Source organism: Dreissena polymorpha, chromosome 13, assembly GCF_020536995.1.
Source record: "Dreissena polymorpha isolate Duluth1 chromosome 13, UMN_Dpol_1.0, whole genome shotgun sequence".
Classification (NCBI taxonomy): domain Eukaryota; kingdom Metazoa; phylum Mollusca; class Bivalvia; order Myida; family Dreissenidae; genus Dreissena; species Dreissena polymorpha.
Window position 1 is genome coordinate 30,992,221 of NC_068367.1, and position 18,793 is coordinate 31,011,013.

An 18,793-nucleotide genomic window follows, 5' to 3' on the forward strand; every position below is an offset into this window, starting at 1 on the left:
CCCACTTTACATCGAATTGAAAGGGAAAAACATTTCTATATTAAGCCGATTTGAGTTTCAAAAATTATAACAGAATGAACAAAGAAACACACCATTTTTGTGAGCGATACGGCGCGAAGGTAATATAACACGTGAAAATGAACATTGTGTAGTTCTTTAATATTTTACTCTTATGCATTTACGCAGGAAAACTAAATAAAATATATAGCATATGTTTACAAAATTATGAAAATATCTTTTATAATTCATTTTATTCCGAAACTGTATTGTTATCAACGCAAGCGATTTCAAATTTAAAATTACTTTTGTTTCTACATAGCGGTATGACATATTTTACGTACTCTAAATGATTTTAACTACTTTGGGCGTTTCGATTAACCGGTTAATAACCGGTTACGGAAAAAGGTTAACCGGTTAATCATTTGTGTAACCTCTTGCATCCCTACTTATTATATATCTTCCAATTATGGTCAGATGCACTAAGCCTGATTTCTTTGCGCACTAGCGTACATAATTCGATTAATTTATCAAATACTGTCGAACATCCGCGAAAACATATTCTTTTAGGAACGCATATATATGATGATATACAACTTCTAAAAAAGCTCCTATCTTGCTACGAGTTTGTTGGAACACTCCTTTGGTTAGCTTGTATTTTGTTACAGTAAGGTGATATCCATCCAAACCCAGGACCCTCAATTTCTGAATCATCGTTACATACTGAAACAAATAGTTCCTCACCCACTTATAATACTTCAGCGACTACTCACTTATCTTTTGTACATTACAATGTTCAAAGCCTGGTGCATAAATTAGACATTCTTAGCACAGGTCTACAAGAGTTTGACATTATTGCGTTTACTGAAACTTGGTTAAATAATTCCATTTTATCTAGTGATCTCATGTTCAATGGTTTCCATCTACCAATCCGCAAAGACCGTCCCCTTGATCCACATGGTGGTGTTATAATATATGTAAATGAAAATATTGCGTTTAAAAGAAGAAGCGATCTTGAATTTAATCATATTGAATGTATATGGATTGAAGTTACTCCTAACAAAAATAAATCAATTCTTTTTGGAGTATTTTACAGGCCACCAAGTGCAGATTCAGCGTATATGAAAGCAATTGAAGATTCTTTTGGATTAGCATGCGATTCATGTGTAAATGATGTTATAATTACAGGAGACTTTAACTTGAATCTCCTTTCACCAGCATCATCAACAAAAATAGAAAATCTTTGTCAACAATTTAATCTCACACAACTAATACACGAACCCACTCACCACACAGAGCAAACATCTACAATTATTGATTTAATTTTTGCAAGTGACCAGAGCTATGTAATATTCTCTGGAATTGGAGAACCTTTGCTTGACCAAAATATTCGGTATCATTGTCCCATTTTTGGAATTTTGAAATTTAAAAGACCATTAGTAAAATCTTACTACCGGCATATTATGAGTTATGACTAAGTGATAACGACAAATTACGACTCCTTTTTACTGAAACACAATGGCATCTTTTGAAATGTGATGATATTGATAAATATGCTGAAAATATAACTAATGCTATTTTACAAACAGCAAAGTCGTGCATTCCAAACAAAACCATATGCATACGTCCACGTGATTTACCATGGATGAATAATCAAATTAAGAGAAAAATTCGAAATCGAAAAAGATTATATCGAAAAGCTAAAAAAGTTAACACCGAACTGCACTGGTCATATTTTCGTCGTGCTAGAAATGAAGTTATGTTATTCTTACGAAATTCTAAATTGGAATACTTTAAGAACATTGCACATAAACTTAAGTCGTCTGAGCTCTGTGTTAAGGACTGGTGGAAAACATTGCGCACTTTCATGTCTACAAACACAAATAAATCGATTCCACCCCTATACGATGAACACTCAGACACATTTGAGACAAATGACACATGCAAAGCTGAAATCATTAATAAATATTTTGCAAATCAATCCTCAATCGATGTAACAAATCATGATCTTCCAACTCATCTTACCGCCAACAATAACATCTTAAATTCAATTGATATCACTCAAGAAGAAGTCATAGATGCAATTAAATGTCTAAAGGTAGGGAAAGCTTCCGGACCTGATGGAATCGATAATCGTATCCTCAGGGAGGCAACGTTTCAACTTAGCTCTCCTCTTTGTGAACTGTTTAAATCCTGTCTCTCTGCTCGTAAAATGCCTTCATGTTGGAAAATTGCAAATGTGTGTCCTGTATTCAAAAAGGGTGATCCAGCTCTTGTTTCTAATTATCGTCCTATATCTTTGCTTAATACTGTCGAAAAGGTATTTAAACGAATAATTTACAAACATATTTTTAATTTCCTCCGTCTTAACTCATTCTTCGCACAGTCTCAATCTGGCTTTATGCCTGGTGACTCGACAGTTAATCAGTTAACCTATATTTATGGTACATTTTGTAAAGCTCTTGATAATGGTCTAGAAGTCAGAGTAGTCTTTATTGATATTAGTAAAGCCTTTGACAAAGTATGGCATGATGGTCTTTTGTACAAACTTAAAGCAGCAGGTATTCGGGGAGATTTATTAGCATTTCTTTCAAATTATCTTGCTTACCGTAAACAAAAAGTAATTCTACCTGGCGCAGAATCATCTCTTGTAGAAATCATCGCTGGTGTTCCCCAGGGGTCTATATTAGGCCCTCTTCTCTTTCTTGTTTACATAAATGATATAGTAGCTGACATACAAGCCAATATAAACCTTTTTGCCGATGATACAAGCCTTTTTATGGTTGTGAACTCACCCAATGAAACTGCAACTGTTTTGCAATCAGATATAGATAAAATTTCACGATGGGCTGATCAATGGCTCGTACACTTCAATCCCTCCAAATCAGAATCGATGCTTATATCTCGTAAAACAAATAAACCGCACCACCCTCCACTCTCACAGGCTTGGCGAAATTGCCGGTCCGCCGGTCCTGACCGGCCGATTTCAATTTGGTCCGGCAGGTTTAACAAGAATGTCGGTCCTGGTGACCGGCAAAATGTGAAATGATTGCAAACAAATCTTTTTTTTTTCAAGTTGAAAATTCGAAGAGCAAATCGCTTACTACATCATGAAAATGAAATCGCTCGTTGTTTTGATGTTTGCTGTAGGTTTGTTACGTACAATTAGCAAATCCAACTTGTTACACAACACCTACTTTAAACTCGTTTGCAAAATCGCCAACTGCGTTCTTACAAAAAAGATCTTGATAGCTTTTACATATTTTTCGAGTAGGATAAGGACAATAAAATATGGTATCGTGATCAACACAACCATATGCATACGCCATTTTTCATAAGTGTAAAGAGTACAGTGCATTATGGGGCAGAGCTTTCATTGGACGAGCGAATTTAAATTTAGATTGAATGCAATACGATACATGTACAAAGAAATGTTTTTATTGCATCATATGCAGTGCCATGTAAAAAAACGTGCTTCCCGGGGACTTTCTGATACTGGTCAAAAATGAAAATGAATCTCTGTTAACAATTACACTGCGTTAGCATGTAAATAAATCGTCTTTTTTATTTAATTAATTACTAGTAAACGTTCTGAAAAATGAAATGCCTTAATCATTAAATGTCAGGTAACGTGTTTTGTACTGTGCGCAGTATATTTTAACAGCCGCTCCAAACTGCAATCATATTAACGTAAGAATGTTTAAATCGTTTCGAATAACTTTAATTTGATAATTATTCGGCTTGCACATACGTTATTGAAATTATCGCACCTAACCGTTCTAATAGGGAATACATGTAATAAAAACTGACACGCGAATTTTTCACAACATGATTGACATTACACAACCGATTAACACCAATTAGCTGCCAGTGTAACCTCTAAGCGATTAAAATCAATTTAACGGCCGGCTGAATAAAGAGATCAAGATGTGATCGCTGCCATTTTTGAATTTTCTAGTTAATTTGTTGTTGCTTTACGGTCCGGCTAAATTTTCTCCGGACCGGCACATTTTCTGAAATGCCTGTCCGGATGACCGGCAGATTTTTTCTAATTTCGCCATGCCTGCTCTCAATGGGTGGCGTTGATATACCTCTGGTAAATATTCACAAACACTTAGGAGTATATTTGGCAAATGACTGTACTTGGCATGAACACATTACTTTTATTAAAGAGAAAGCTTGAAAGCGGATTAATATAATGCGACGTCTAAAATCTATGCTTGATAAAAAATCTCTCGAAACTATCTATTTTGCATTCATACGACCAATACTCGAGTATTCAAATGTCATTTTTGACAACTGTACCCAATATGAAAAAGAAGAATTAGAGAAAATTCAAACAGAGGCAGCTCGTATTACATCAGGTTGTACTCGATTAGTCTCTCTAGAAGATCTTTATAATGAGATAGGTTGGGAAAGTCTAAGTCAAAGACGACGTACACACAAGTTAATATTAATGTACAAAATGAATTTTAGAGAAGCACCTTACTACTTACAGTCACTCCTACCTAACCCAGTCGGAGCATCTAGCCAATACTCGCTTAGAAATGCATCATATTTACAATCCATTTATGCCCGAACTGCATCTTACTCAAATTCATTTCTACCATCTACATTAACCGATTGGAATCGTCTTCCAGAAGAATAAAGAAATGCGGACTCGATTCATTCTTTTAAAAAACAAATCAATAGTGATCGACCAATTCAAAACCTATTGTTTTCTTATGGAGAGAGGCGTCCTCAAATTATACACACACGCATTAGAACCAATTGTAGTTCGCTTAATGAACATCTCTTCGTGCGTAATGTAGTCGCATCACCTCAATGCCGATGCGGACTAAGAGAGTCACCTTCTCACTATTTCTTTGAATGTCAGCTCTATAGTAATACCCGTGCAGGACTCATGAACACCATATCAATGTATTCTGTCCCCTCTGTTCAAACGATCTTATATGGAGATAGCATTCTGGACTATCAAACTAATACTAAAATTGCTAATGCAGTACACACATTTATTATAAATAGCAAACGATTTGAAACATAGTTTTGCCTCAGAACGTCTCTATTACTCACTTTCTCTAACTAAGTCTTCTCTTTATCTACTCTACTATTTTCTCCTCTTATCGCACTTATCCCATTTTTATTCGACTTATTAGTAAACTAATTATGTTCGCTTAAAACATGCAACTAAAATAACCTATATGGAGAAGAAATCTATAAGACGTAGTCTTCCGTTCTTATCCAAATCATACTTGTTTGCAAACAATTGTTTTTATGTTTTGTATATATGTATATGCATTCTCGTTTGAATAAAATATGTTTATATGAAAAACAACAACGATGAATAACTTATTAAAGAAATTGTAGGGTTATGGTTCTTCTGCAATGCAACTCTACTCATTAATAACTATACACCCATGAAGTTTCATGTGGAAATCCTGTATGACATCTGAGATATAGCTTTTGAAAGGTAACATCTTACAACAAGAGAACCGCATAACAGATGCCACGCTCTGCTACGGGTGCAGTTTTGAATAAATGAAAGCTTGTCAGAATATTTTTTTAAAGGTCACAGTGACCTTGACCTTTGACCTAGTGACCAAAATATGCGTGTGGCGTGTAGAACTCATCAAGGGGCATCTACATATGAAGTTTCAAAGTTGTAGGTGGAAGCACTTTTTGATTTTAGAGCCAATGTTCAAAACCTTAACAAAATGTTCGGGTTTTAGCACAACGCGGACGTCGGAGGGCGGACGTCGGGCAATACGACGAGCTGGCTATGGCAATACCTCGGGTTTTCTCCAAAAACGCCGAGCTAAAAAACACAGGGCAATGACTCTTATTTAAGAAAGTGAAGGGTTATCGTTCTTGTACATGGAACTTCTCCAAATCAATATCTATACAACCATGAAGTTTCGTGGTTATATCTTATATGGTGTTATTTATATCTTATATGGCGTCAGAGAAATAGCTCTGAAACGTTTGTAACAGACAGATAGAAAAAGCAAATTCTATACCCATCCGCCTTTGGCAGGGGATAATAAACAACACCAGACATGCAGGTGTCATTTTTCCTTGAAACTTATTTTTTCAACAATCGTTCATCATGTCAATATTGCCAATATGAATTAATTCATATTTAGTGGGTTGTGAAACAACACCAAAATATTTTTTAAATGAGAGATATAAACAAATCTTTACAAGACCAAACTGATTCAGCATTTTTAAAACAAAACTTGTACAATAAAATGCCACAATATTACACAACTGTCATTTTTTAAGGGCTGCACTGCACGCAATGTTTTCTTTTTAGCATATGAATGTTGCTCACTGCTAACTGTTTTTGTCTGAAAAGTATGTTAATACCTTTTTAACTTAATGTACATGAACAAGCATATTTTATCTGATATTACACGGTGTTGAGTTTTGACAAATCTTAGGACCAAATTATTTTAAGAACAGATGCTGCAAGTCTAATTTTATCATTATATTAGTCAGTATAAAAACAAAGGGCAAACATTTTACTCCTCTGGAATGATCGGATCAATGTTGGCATTTTACTAAGTCCAAAGAAATAAATCTTATTTGTACTTTTGTATCTGTGCATACGTCAAGACAATCAGAAAAAAAAAACGTTTTTGTTCTGCACTTAAATTAACATCATTTTTAACACATTTTTTTACTACATGGATGTATCAAAGTTTACACAGATAAAAGATTCGTGTATATCACGCAATCTACAAAATACTCTTCTCTCATTGGCTGTTTGACGTCACATGGTGTCAGTAGACTATATGCTGACCCCATATGTTTTATATGGTGTCAGTAGATATTCTATATGGTGTTAGTATACTAGATGGTGTCAGTAGACTATATTGGGCAGTGGAAACATTCAATTTTTTCCTCTTAAGTTTGTTTGCGTTATATAATGTTCTTGAATTTATTATTTTTGATAATACAAGTTATAAAAAACATTGTTAGTCCTTGTTAATTTGACGAGATGGAAAGTAGTTGGCGTGATATAATCGTTACAGGGTTAGTTACTGACCCGATACGTGATATACGTTTCTGTGGAAAACCATATCAGGGCTAGACCCGCCCCCAACAAGTTGAGTCAGTTAGTCAGTCAGTCAGTTGTTCGGTCTGTCGTTCAATAGTTGAATAGTTCTATAGCCTCCATTTCTCCCACTCTACCACTGCTGGTCTATAGTCAATCGAGCCGGAGGTCCAATGACCGGCCCAGGGTAAGTACTAGATGCAGAGGAAGTACCGGCTCTGGGTTGCACTTCCTGCGGAAATAGACCAGAATATGTGTAATGAAATATATAAAATGTATAAGTATCGAGATAAAAACGTATACGCATTGCTGAAGATGTATTCTAAGTTTTAGTATTACCTTCCGCTCGATGGGAGCGTCGGTAGCGGGGCTGCTGAGGCTGACAGTAGTGGCGGTAGTAGTGTCGCAGCAGTAGTGGTAGTGGCAGTGCCCCCCCCCCAACCCAAACCTGGGCAGTCTGGTTAACACCACCCTAGGATTGGGCAGGAGTGGGGCACTAGTGGCGGCAGGAGTGGTCGCGGGTTCGCCCCCAGCCCCCGCTCTCGCCTCAGGTGTAACCTGGAGTGTGTACAGTAAAGTATATTTAAAAGCAATACATAGAACGAGACTCGTGTGTTGTTATAAAGCTCGAATAACATACATGATATAGGCAAGCTGAGACACCTACCTTATCATAGGCCTCGTACGCCACACGGTTCACGACAAATATCCATATCATTAATTCTTTGATTTAATATGAACAATAATTGAAAAAGGTACATAGAATCACATTGTTCTTAAAAAAGAAAGTAAGTAAAAATGTTTTCAATTTCATTTTAAAACTTAATTTTTATTTTTGAAAGACAATCAATTAGAAATTTTGTGACATGATATGGGAATGAACAATACTTTATACATGTATATGGGGGAGAAATTCTTCCAATGCGTTTGGCCTAATCAAGTCAAAATAAAGCCTCATATTAATGTACATTTTGGCAACCGATTCTCCGAGCGTTTAGATTCTTGCTGTACATTTCAAATTATTTATATTTAGATGATACCTATATGCATAAAGAAGATAACTGATTATTATATGTTATTATTCATTTAAAAATAAAAATGGTTAAACGAGCGTTTCCTCTACACGTCTACATGTTAAACTTTATATCTTAGAACATGTCTATATCTTTAATAGAACATGTCCTATTGTCTCATGCAAAGATTTTTGAAAATGATACCTTTGTTAAATCAATGGCCGGTTTGTTTTGATTATCAACTGTGTTATGCTGTTAGTTCGTTAATTGTTAAGTGTTTTACGGCCTACTGGTTAATTCCTTAATTGTTCAGTTGTGTTAACGGTCTACTTATTAGTGCGATAATTGTTCAGTTGTGCTTACGGCCTGCCTTTTAGAAAGTCCACAACCAGTAAGTTGATACAAGTAATTGTTTCAGGAAGTCAGTATTGACGCCACCTCAAGCTCCCACAATTCCGTAACCGCGGCCGCAGAGAGACTGCCTGAGTTCCGTGTATCGTTTCTAAATAACCAAGTCAGGGGTCGATCATGCATTGACAATGAGGTTTATTCCTTTCAACTACTTTGGATTTTATTTTTTAGCCAAGTCATCCGGAACATCATAAATCTATGCTGAAAACACTTCATAATACTTTATTTTAGATTCTTCATATTAAATTTGCAAACATAAAAAGAAATAGTTAAGTATGAATGAATACATGTACTGGTATCATAAGTAGTGATTATACAAATATTTCAAAATCATAAAACTTTAGAACACACAGACATTTGCCATTTATAAAATAGCTATTTTAACAAAATATTGCTTTTATTGCAAACAAAAATAAGTAAATTACATTTTAAAGACACTAAAAACCAAAACATAAACGACTTTCACTAAAGCAATACCCTTTTATTTAAATACAGTTGCTTATGATAATGTTAATATTTACACGACTATATATAAAAGGTGAGTCGTAAGTACATACAGTATATTGAGTGAAGTCATTTGCAGTCATTCATCTGTCCTAATATTTATATAATGATATACATCCAATGATTACGCATGTGGTATTTGTGGTTACAAAAAGAAAAGAACCATAACATGCCAACGTTACTGTGGATATGACAGTATAGAGCAAGGCAAGGTAAGGGATTCCTAGTGCCTCCGTAGGGGTCTAAGCCGTGACCCCAAAGATAGTCTTCAATGTATGTGATTGTTCTCTGTGTTGTTTAGACTATACGACTGGCATCTTGCCAAAATGAGTCTCATGCCAGGTGGTTCCTTGCCACAGTGTACGGATACGCATACTGGACTTGGCCGAATATGGCGTGAGACCCATTTTCTCATGACGCGACAAATAAATGTAGATATTCGTGTTTTACATTCTAACACAGTACAATTAAGATTCGTACATTTTCGTATGAATATAATAACAGATACAACTTTAAAATGTGTTAAAATGTGTGGGATTAAAATAAAAGTATTTATGTACGAGAAAGCTATCCAACAGCAAAATCTAAAAACTACATGAAAATAGCCGTGAATGCTATCAATTTAAAACAATTCCGTTGATAAACATCTTGGATGCTGCAAGGGTGTACTGAAGTATTGTGTGATCAACTGCCGTTTAATAATGTATCAAATTTGCAAAAAAAAGTTATGACTGCTGCGATAAATATTTACCTTTACACGGACTGATGTTTAATAATAATGCACGTTTAGTTTAAAATAATATTGTATTCATAGTTTGAATTGGTACACCGTAAAACATGTTAACAAATAAATTTACAAATAATCTCAATCGTCTTTATATAATGTTTTTAAATAAGCATTGTCCTATTGGAGTGTTCAACGCAAATATTTAATCTGACTAAAAGTGTCTTTATTTAAGTTAAGACTAACATAAACCCTTTAAAACAGTAACCCAGAACACAAATGGTACTAATGATACTGTACAAACTTATTATATTTCCGTGTTGATATCCCACATCCCAATAAATGTTTGTTTATGAATGGATGCAAATCACTTGATATACAGAATCATTCTGACACAAAAAATTAAGTGCAGGGTAATTTTTTTATGAATCGCAATTATCCTTATTGATATCTATATAACCAAAAGTTGTCATGTTGAGATCTTGTAACATATGAGATATAGCCCTTTAAAGAATATTGATTCAAAAACAACAACAAAGCTTACTTACTTTAGCTAATTTAAAGTGTTTTTACTTAAAATACTCCCAGTACTACTTTTAGCTGAAGATATGTTTTCTTCAAACATAACATTTTGCTTTTCCATATGCCTTTCTCCTGCTCTCTTTTCCTTTCTCCTTTATGATCTATCATTTCCTCTTTGCCTGTTCTGTTGCAAACAGTGTTATCAAACAGTAGACATGTCATTATATGTCTTTACGCGTTATTTTATAAGACGAATTATGTCAGCGTTTCAGTCTTATCTCGTCCTTCTTGGAACGATTCATAATGTTAAAAAGTAAACGCATGTTTGGAAACGCTGTCATGATTATATACAAAACGCCAGTAAGATTCTCATTACTGCTTCACTTATTATATATCTTCCAATTATGGTCAGATGCACTAAGCCTGATTTCTTTGCGCACTAGCGTATATAATTCGATTAATTTATCAAATACTGTCGAACATCCGCGAAAACATATTCTTTTAGGAACGCATATATATGATGATATACAACTTCTAAAAAAGCTCCTATCTTGCTACGAGTTTGTTGGAACACTCCTTTGGTTAGCTTGTATTTTGTTACAGTCAGGTGATATCCATCCAAACCCAGGACCCTCAATTTCTGAATCATCGTTACATACTGAAACAAATAGTTCCTCACCCACTTATAATACTTCAGCGACTAATCACTTATCTTTTGTACATTACAATGTTCAAAGCCTGGTGCATAAATTAGACATTCTTAGCACAGGTCTACAAGAGTTTGACATTATTGCGTTTACTGAAACTTGGTTAAATGATTCCATTTTATCTAGTGATCTCATGTTCAATGGTTTCCATCTACCAATCCGCAAAGACCGTCCCCTTGATCCACATGGTGGTGTTATAATATATGTAAATGAAAATATTGCGTTTTAAAGAAGAAGCGATCTTGAATTTAATCATATTGAATGTATATGGATCGAAGTTACTCTTAACAAAAATAAATCAATTCTTTTTGGAGTATTTTACAGGCCACCAAGTGCAGATTCAGCGTATATGAAAGCAATTGAAGATTCTTTTGGATTAGCATGCGATTCATGTGTAAATGATGTTATAATTACAGGAGACTTTAACTTGAATCTCCTTTCACCAGCATCATCAACAAAAATAGAAAATCTTTGTCAACAATTTAATCTCACACAACTAATACACGAACCCACTCACCACACAGAGCAAACATCTACAAGTATTGATTTAATTTTTGCAAGTGACCAGAGCTATGTAATATTCTCTGGAATTGGAGAACCTTTGCTTGACCAAAGTATTCGGTATCATTGTCCCATTTTTGGAATTTTGAAATTTAAAAGACCATTAGTAAAATCTTACTACCGGCATATTATGAGTTATGACTAAGTGATTACGACAAAATACGACTCCTTTTTACTGAAACACAATGGCATCTTTTGAAATGTGATGATATTGATAAATATGCTGAAAATATAACTAATGCTATTTTACAAACAGCAAAGTCGTGCATTCCAAACAAAACCATATGCATACGTCCACGTGATTGACCATGGATGAATAATCAAATTAAGAGAAAAATTCGAAATCGAACAAGATTATATCGAAAAGCTAAAAAGTTAACACCGAACTGCACTGGTCATATTTTCGTCGTGCTAGAAATGATATATGTTATTCTTACGAAATTCTAAATTGGAATACTTTAAGAACATTGCACATAAACTTAAGTCGTCTGAGCTCTGTGCTAAGGACTGGTGGAAAACATTGCGCACTTTTATGTCTACAAACACAAATAAATCGATTCCACCCCTATACGATGAACACTCAGACACATTTGAGACAAATGACACATGCAAAGCTGAAATCATTAATAAATATTTTGCAAATCAATCCTCAATCGATGTAACAAATCATGATCTTCCAACTCATCATACCGCCAACAATAACATCTTAAATTCAATTGATATCACTCAAGAAGAAGTCATAGATGCAATTAAATGTCTAAAGGTAGGGAAAGCTTCCGGACCTGATGGAATCGATAATCGTATCCTCAGGGAGGCAATGTTTCAACTTAGCTCTCCTTTTTGTGAACTGTTTAAATCCTGTCTCTCTGCTCGTAAAATGCCTTCATGTTGGAAAATTGAAAATGTGTGTCCTGTATTCAAAAAGGGTGATCCAGCTCTTGTTTCTAATTATCGTCCTATATCTTTGCTTAATACTGTCGAAAAGGTATTTGAACGAATAATTTACAAACATATTTTTAATTTCATCCGTCTTAACTCATTCTTCGCACAGTCTCAATCTGGCTTTATGCCTGGTGACTCGACAGTTAATCAGTTAACCTATATTTATGGTACATTTTGTAAAGCTATTGATAATGGTCTAGAAGTCAGTGTAGTCTTTATTGATATTAGTAAAGCCTTTGACAAAGAATGGCATGATGGTCTTTTGTACAAACTTAAAGCAGCAGGTATTCGGGGAGATTTATTAGCATTTCTTTCAAATTATCTTGCTTGCCGTAAACAAAAAGTAATTCTACCTGGCGCAGAATCATCTCTTGTAGAAATCATCGCTGGTGTTCCCCAGGGGTCTATATTAGGCCCTCTTCTCTTTCTTGTTTACATTAATTGTTATAGTAGCTGACATACAAGCCAATATAAACTTTTTTGCCGATGATACAAGCCTATTTATGGTTGTGAACTCACCCAATAAAAACTGCAATTGTTTTGCAATCAGATATAGATAAAATTTCACGATGGGCTGATCAATGGCTCGTGCACTTCAATCCCTCCAAATCAGAATCAATGCTTATATCTCGTAAAACAAATAAACCGCACCACCCTCCACTCTCAATGGGTGGCGTTAATATACCTCTGGTAAATATTCACAAACACTGAGGAGTATATTTGGCAAATGACTGTACTCGGCATGAACACATTACTTTTATTAAAGAGAAAGCTTGAAAGCGGATTAATATAATGCGACGTCTAAAATCTATGCTTGATAAAAAATCTCTCGAAACTATCTATTTTGCATTCATACGACCAATACTCGAGTATTCAAATGTCATTTTTGACAACTGTACCCAATATGAAAAAGAAGAATTAGAGAAAATTCAAACAGAGGCAGCTCGTATTACATCAGGTTGTACTCGATTAGTCTCTCTAGAAGATCTTTATAATGAGATAGGTTGGGAAAGTCTAAGTCAAAGACGACGTAAACACAAGTTAATATTAATGTACAAAATGAATTTTAGAGAAGCACCTTGCTACTTACAGTCACTCCTACCTAACCCAGTCGGAGCATCTAGCCAATACTCGCTTAGAAATGCATCACATTTACTATCCATTTATGCCCGAACTGCATCTTACTCAAATTCATTTCTACCATCTACATTAACCGATTGGAATCGTCTTCCAGAAGAATAAAGAAATGCGGACTCGATTCATTCTTTTAAAAAACAAATCAATAGTGATCGAAATTTTACACACACGCATTAGAACCAATTGTAGTTCGCTTAATGAACATCTCTTCGTGCGTAATGTAGTCGCATCACCTCAATGCCGATGCGGACTAAGAGAGTCACCTTCTCACTATTTCTTTGAATGTCAGCTCTATAGTAATATCCGTGCAGGACTCATGAACACCATATTAATGTATTCTGTCCCCTCTGTTCAAACGATCTTATATGGAGATAGCGTTCTGGACTATCAAACTAATACTAAAATTGCTAATGAAGTACACACATTTATTATAAATAGCAAACGATTTAAAACATAGTTTTGCCTCAGAACGTCTCTATTACTCACTTTCTCTAACTAAGTCTTCTCTTTATCTACTCTACTATTTTCTCCTCTTATCGCACTTATCCCATTTTTATTCGACTTATTAGTAAACTAATTATTTTCGCTTAAAACATGCAACTAAAATAACCTATATGGAGAAGAAATCTATAAGACGTAGTCTTCCGTTCTTATCCAAATCATACTTGTTTGCAAACAATTGTTGTATGTTTCGTATATATGTATATGCATTCTCGTTTGAATAAAATATGTTTATATGAAAAACAACAACGGAGAATAACTTATTAAAGAAATTGTAGGGTTATGGTTCTTCTGCAATGCAACTCTACTCATTAATAACTATACACCCATGAAGTTTCATGTGGAAATCCTGTATGACATCTGAGATATAGCTTTTGAAAGGTAACATCTTACAACAAGAGAACCGCATAACAGATGCCACGCTCTGCTACGGGTGCAGTTTTGAATAAATGAAAGCTTGTCAGAATATTTTTTTAAAGGTCACAGTGACCTTGACCTTTGACCTAGTGACCAAAATATGCGTGTGGCGTGTAGAACTCATCAAGGGGCATCTACATATGAAGTTTCAAAGTTGTAGGTGGAAGCACTTTTTGATTTTAGAGCCAATGTTCAAAACCTTAACAAAATGTTCGGGTTTTAGCACAACGCGGACGTCGGAGGGCGGACGTCGGGCAATACGACGAGCTGGCTATGGCAATACCTCGGGTTTTCTCCAAAAACGCCGAGCTAAAAAACACAGGGCAATGACAATTTAAGAAAGTGAAGGGTTATCGTTCTTGTACATGGAACTTCTCCCAATCAATATCTATACAACCATGAAGTTTCGTGGTTATATCTTATATGGTGTTATTTATATCTTATATGGCGTCATAGAAATAGCTCTGAAACGTTTGTAACAGACAGATAGAAAAAGCAAATTCTATACCCATCCGCCTTTGGCAGGGGATAATAAACAACACCAGACATGCAGGTGTCATTTTTCCTTGAAACTTATTTTTTCAACAATCGTTCATCATGTCAATATTGCCAATATGGATTAATTCATATTTAGTGGGTTGTGAAACAACACCAACATATTTTTTAAATGAGAGATATAAACAAATCTTTACAAGACCAAACTGATTCAGCATTTTTAAAACAAAACTTGTACAATAAAATGCCACAATATTACACAACTGTCATTTTTTAAGGGCTGCACTGCACGCAATGTTTTCTTTTTAGCATATGAATGTTGCTCACTGCTAACTGTTTTTGTCTGAAAAGTATGTTAATACCTTTTTAACTTAATGTACATGAACAAGCATATTTTATCTGATATTACACGGTGTTGAGTTTTGACAAATCTTAGGACCAAATTATTTTAAGAACAGATGCTGCAAGTCTAATTTTATCATTATATTAGTCAGTATAAAAACAAAGGGCAAACATTTTACTCCTCTGGAATGATCGGATCAATGTTGGCATTTTACTAAGTCCAAAGAAATAAATCTTATTTGTACTTTTGTATCTGTGCATACGTCAAGACAATCAGAAAAAAAAACGTTTTTGTTCTGCACTTAAATTAACATCATTTTTAACACATTTTTTTACTACATGGATGTATCAAAGTTTACACAGATAAAAGATTTGTGTATATCACGCAATCTACAAAATACTCTTCTCTCATTGGCTGTTTGACGTCACATGGTGTCAGTAGACTATATGCTGACCCCATATGTTCTATACGGTGTCAGTAGATATTCTATATGGTGTTAGTATAGTAGATGGTGTCAGTAGACTATATTGGGCAGTGGAAACATTCAATTTTTTCCTCTTAAGTTTGTTTGTGTTATATAATGTTCTTGAATTTATTATATTTGATAATACAAGTTTTAAAAAACATTGTTAGTCCTTGTTAATTTGATGAGATGGAAAGTAGTTGGCGTGATATAATCGTTACAGGGTTAGTTACTGACCCGATACGTGATATACGGTTCTGTGGAAAACCATATCAGGGCTAGACCCGCCCCCTACAAGTTGAGTCAGTTAGTCAGTCAGTCAGTTGTTCGGTCTGTCGTTCAATAGTTGAATAGTTCTATAGCCTCCATCTCCTCCCACTCCTACCACTGCTGGTCTATAGTCAATCGAGCCGGAGGTCCAATGACCGGCCCAGGGTTAGTACTAGATGCAGAGGAAGTACCGGCTCTGGGTTGCACTTCCTGCGGAAATAGAACAGAATATGTGTAATGAAATATATAAAATGTATAAGTATCGAGATAAAAACGTATACGTTTTGCTGAAGATGTATTCTAAGTTTTAGTATTACCTTCCGCTCGATGGGAGCGTCGGTAGCGGGGCTGCTGAGGCTGACAGTAGTGGCGGTAGTAGTGTCGCAGCAGTAGTGGTAGTGGCAGTGCCCCCCCCCCGCCAACCCAAACCTGGGCAGTCTGGTTAACACCACCCTAGGATTGGGCAGGAGTGGGGCTCTAGTGGCGGCAGGAGTGGTCGCGGGTTCGCCCCCAGCCCCCGCTCTCGCCTCAGGTGTAACCTGGAGTGTGTACAGTAAAGTATATTTAAAAGCAATACATAGAACGAGACTCGTGTGTTGTTATAAAGCTCGAATATCATACATGATATAGGCAAGCTGAGACACCTACCTTATCATAGGCCTCGTACGCCACACGGTTCACGACAAATATCCATATCATTAATTCTTTGATTTAATATGAACAATAATTGAAAAAGGTACATAGAATCACATTGTTCTTAAAAAAGAAAGTAAGTAAAAATGTTTTCAATTTCATTTTAAAACTTAATTTTTATTTTTGAAAGACAATCAATTAGAAATTTTGTGACATGATATGGGAATGAACAATACTTTATACATGTATATGGGGGAGAAATTCTTCCAATGCGTTTGGCCTAATCAAGTCAAAATAAAGCTTCATATTAATGTAAGTAAAGAGCTATCCGTTAGCCAAGCTTTTTTCTAGTTTCCTGTTTTCATAAATATTCAGGCCACATAAAAGCTTAATAGATTTGATAAAGTCTTTACAAACTTATTTTATAAAAAAAATAAAGCAATGTATTGAAAACATTTCATAATTAAAAACAATATATATAAGTGTGGCAAAATGTATAGGTGTCAGTGTAAATTTAATATTAATTTAGTAAATGGTGAATAAATAATGACAAAGTAAAAAATTAAACTCCGCATTTGTTTTTTAAATATTTTGCTTTAACATGGCTCATCATGAAGGATAATGAAATTTAAAGTCTAAAGACATAAGCTTTTTGGTACAAATTAAAGTGATTTATTTATTAACATAGTAATCAAATACTGAGAATAAACTGTTTGATGCCTCTGTGTAACCATGGCTAAGAACACATGGCTATAATAGCATGGGTATAAATATCAATTCATCCAGAACAGTATTTACAGATTATGATCTTACTTAATTAATATAAATGCATGCAGAACAATGTATGCTGAATTACCAACAGTTGATACGATTATTTCCCATTAGAAGTTAACTCTTTAAAAAGCACTTCTTATACAAGTAGTAGCAAAATGGGAACATGGGATGTTAATTTGTTATATAACTGGAGCTCCAGTCGGCTAGCTGGAACTTTACTGGTACGCAGTTGTTTACCATTATCGACAAAGCGGGGTTTTGGGGGCGGTAGCTCCAGATACTAAGGAAATATATAGGAAAAAAAGGATTATTAGGTGCTGTGCGCTAAGCAACGATAAATATATACGCTTTTCCATTCTTGTTTACGTACCGGTTAAGTACAAGCTCCCCCTCCAGTCAATTAATTCAAAACGACAATATTGTAATTGTATTTCTATTCTAATAACAATTGAGAATATTGAACAATAATTAATTTAATAACACTCACTCGAGTCAAGGTCTACAAAACGAATGTGTCAGTATTGTAAGGAAAACAAACATGAAAGCTAAATGTGTTTCTTTCAAACAAACTCTTTTTAAAAATTAGCATGTCTCTCTATTCCCATTGCATAGAAATATAATTTAGTTTATTTCAAACGCCAGCTGATTACAAGCACAAAAATCAATGAAACATTGAAACATAATTATGTTTCTTTTAACTTCAATTCAATTTAAAAAAAAATCAGAAATCATTATGAACAGAATTAGAATAACACTATGAATTTACATAAATTGCCATTTTTTTATATCATTTCCGATTATGAAACGATTATTCGTTTCAATTTCATGTTTTTTTATGTGCGCTTTTGCGTCGTTCAAACAATGAAATAAATGTATCTCGTCTTCATTGCGTGTATTGCGTAGAGATTGTCAGACGCCATCTTGAAAACTACGACCAACTTGCGGAAGCAGTTACTTTACAGCAAAATTTGTTTTCCTCACTATGTTGCCAAATTACCCTCATAATACTGACTCGACGCTTAATACGAATTGCATTCTATGAATGACGTCATCTTAAAATAAAAAGAATGTAAGAACCTACAATAAGGTCGACATTCAGAAATATATAATATGCAAGTACGACTTGTGTGGGCATTTTTCAGACAATGCTTTTCGAAACGTTTAATATTTTGATTGTTTAAATACATGTTCGTAAAGTTAAACAGAATGAAAATTAAAATATAAGAAAAAGTCATATACAAAAATAACTTATTCGGTTTTTAAATTATATAGATTTATGTTAATGGCGGATTTTGAACAAGATTATCCAATGTAGCTTGATC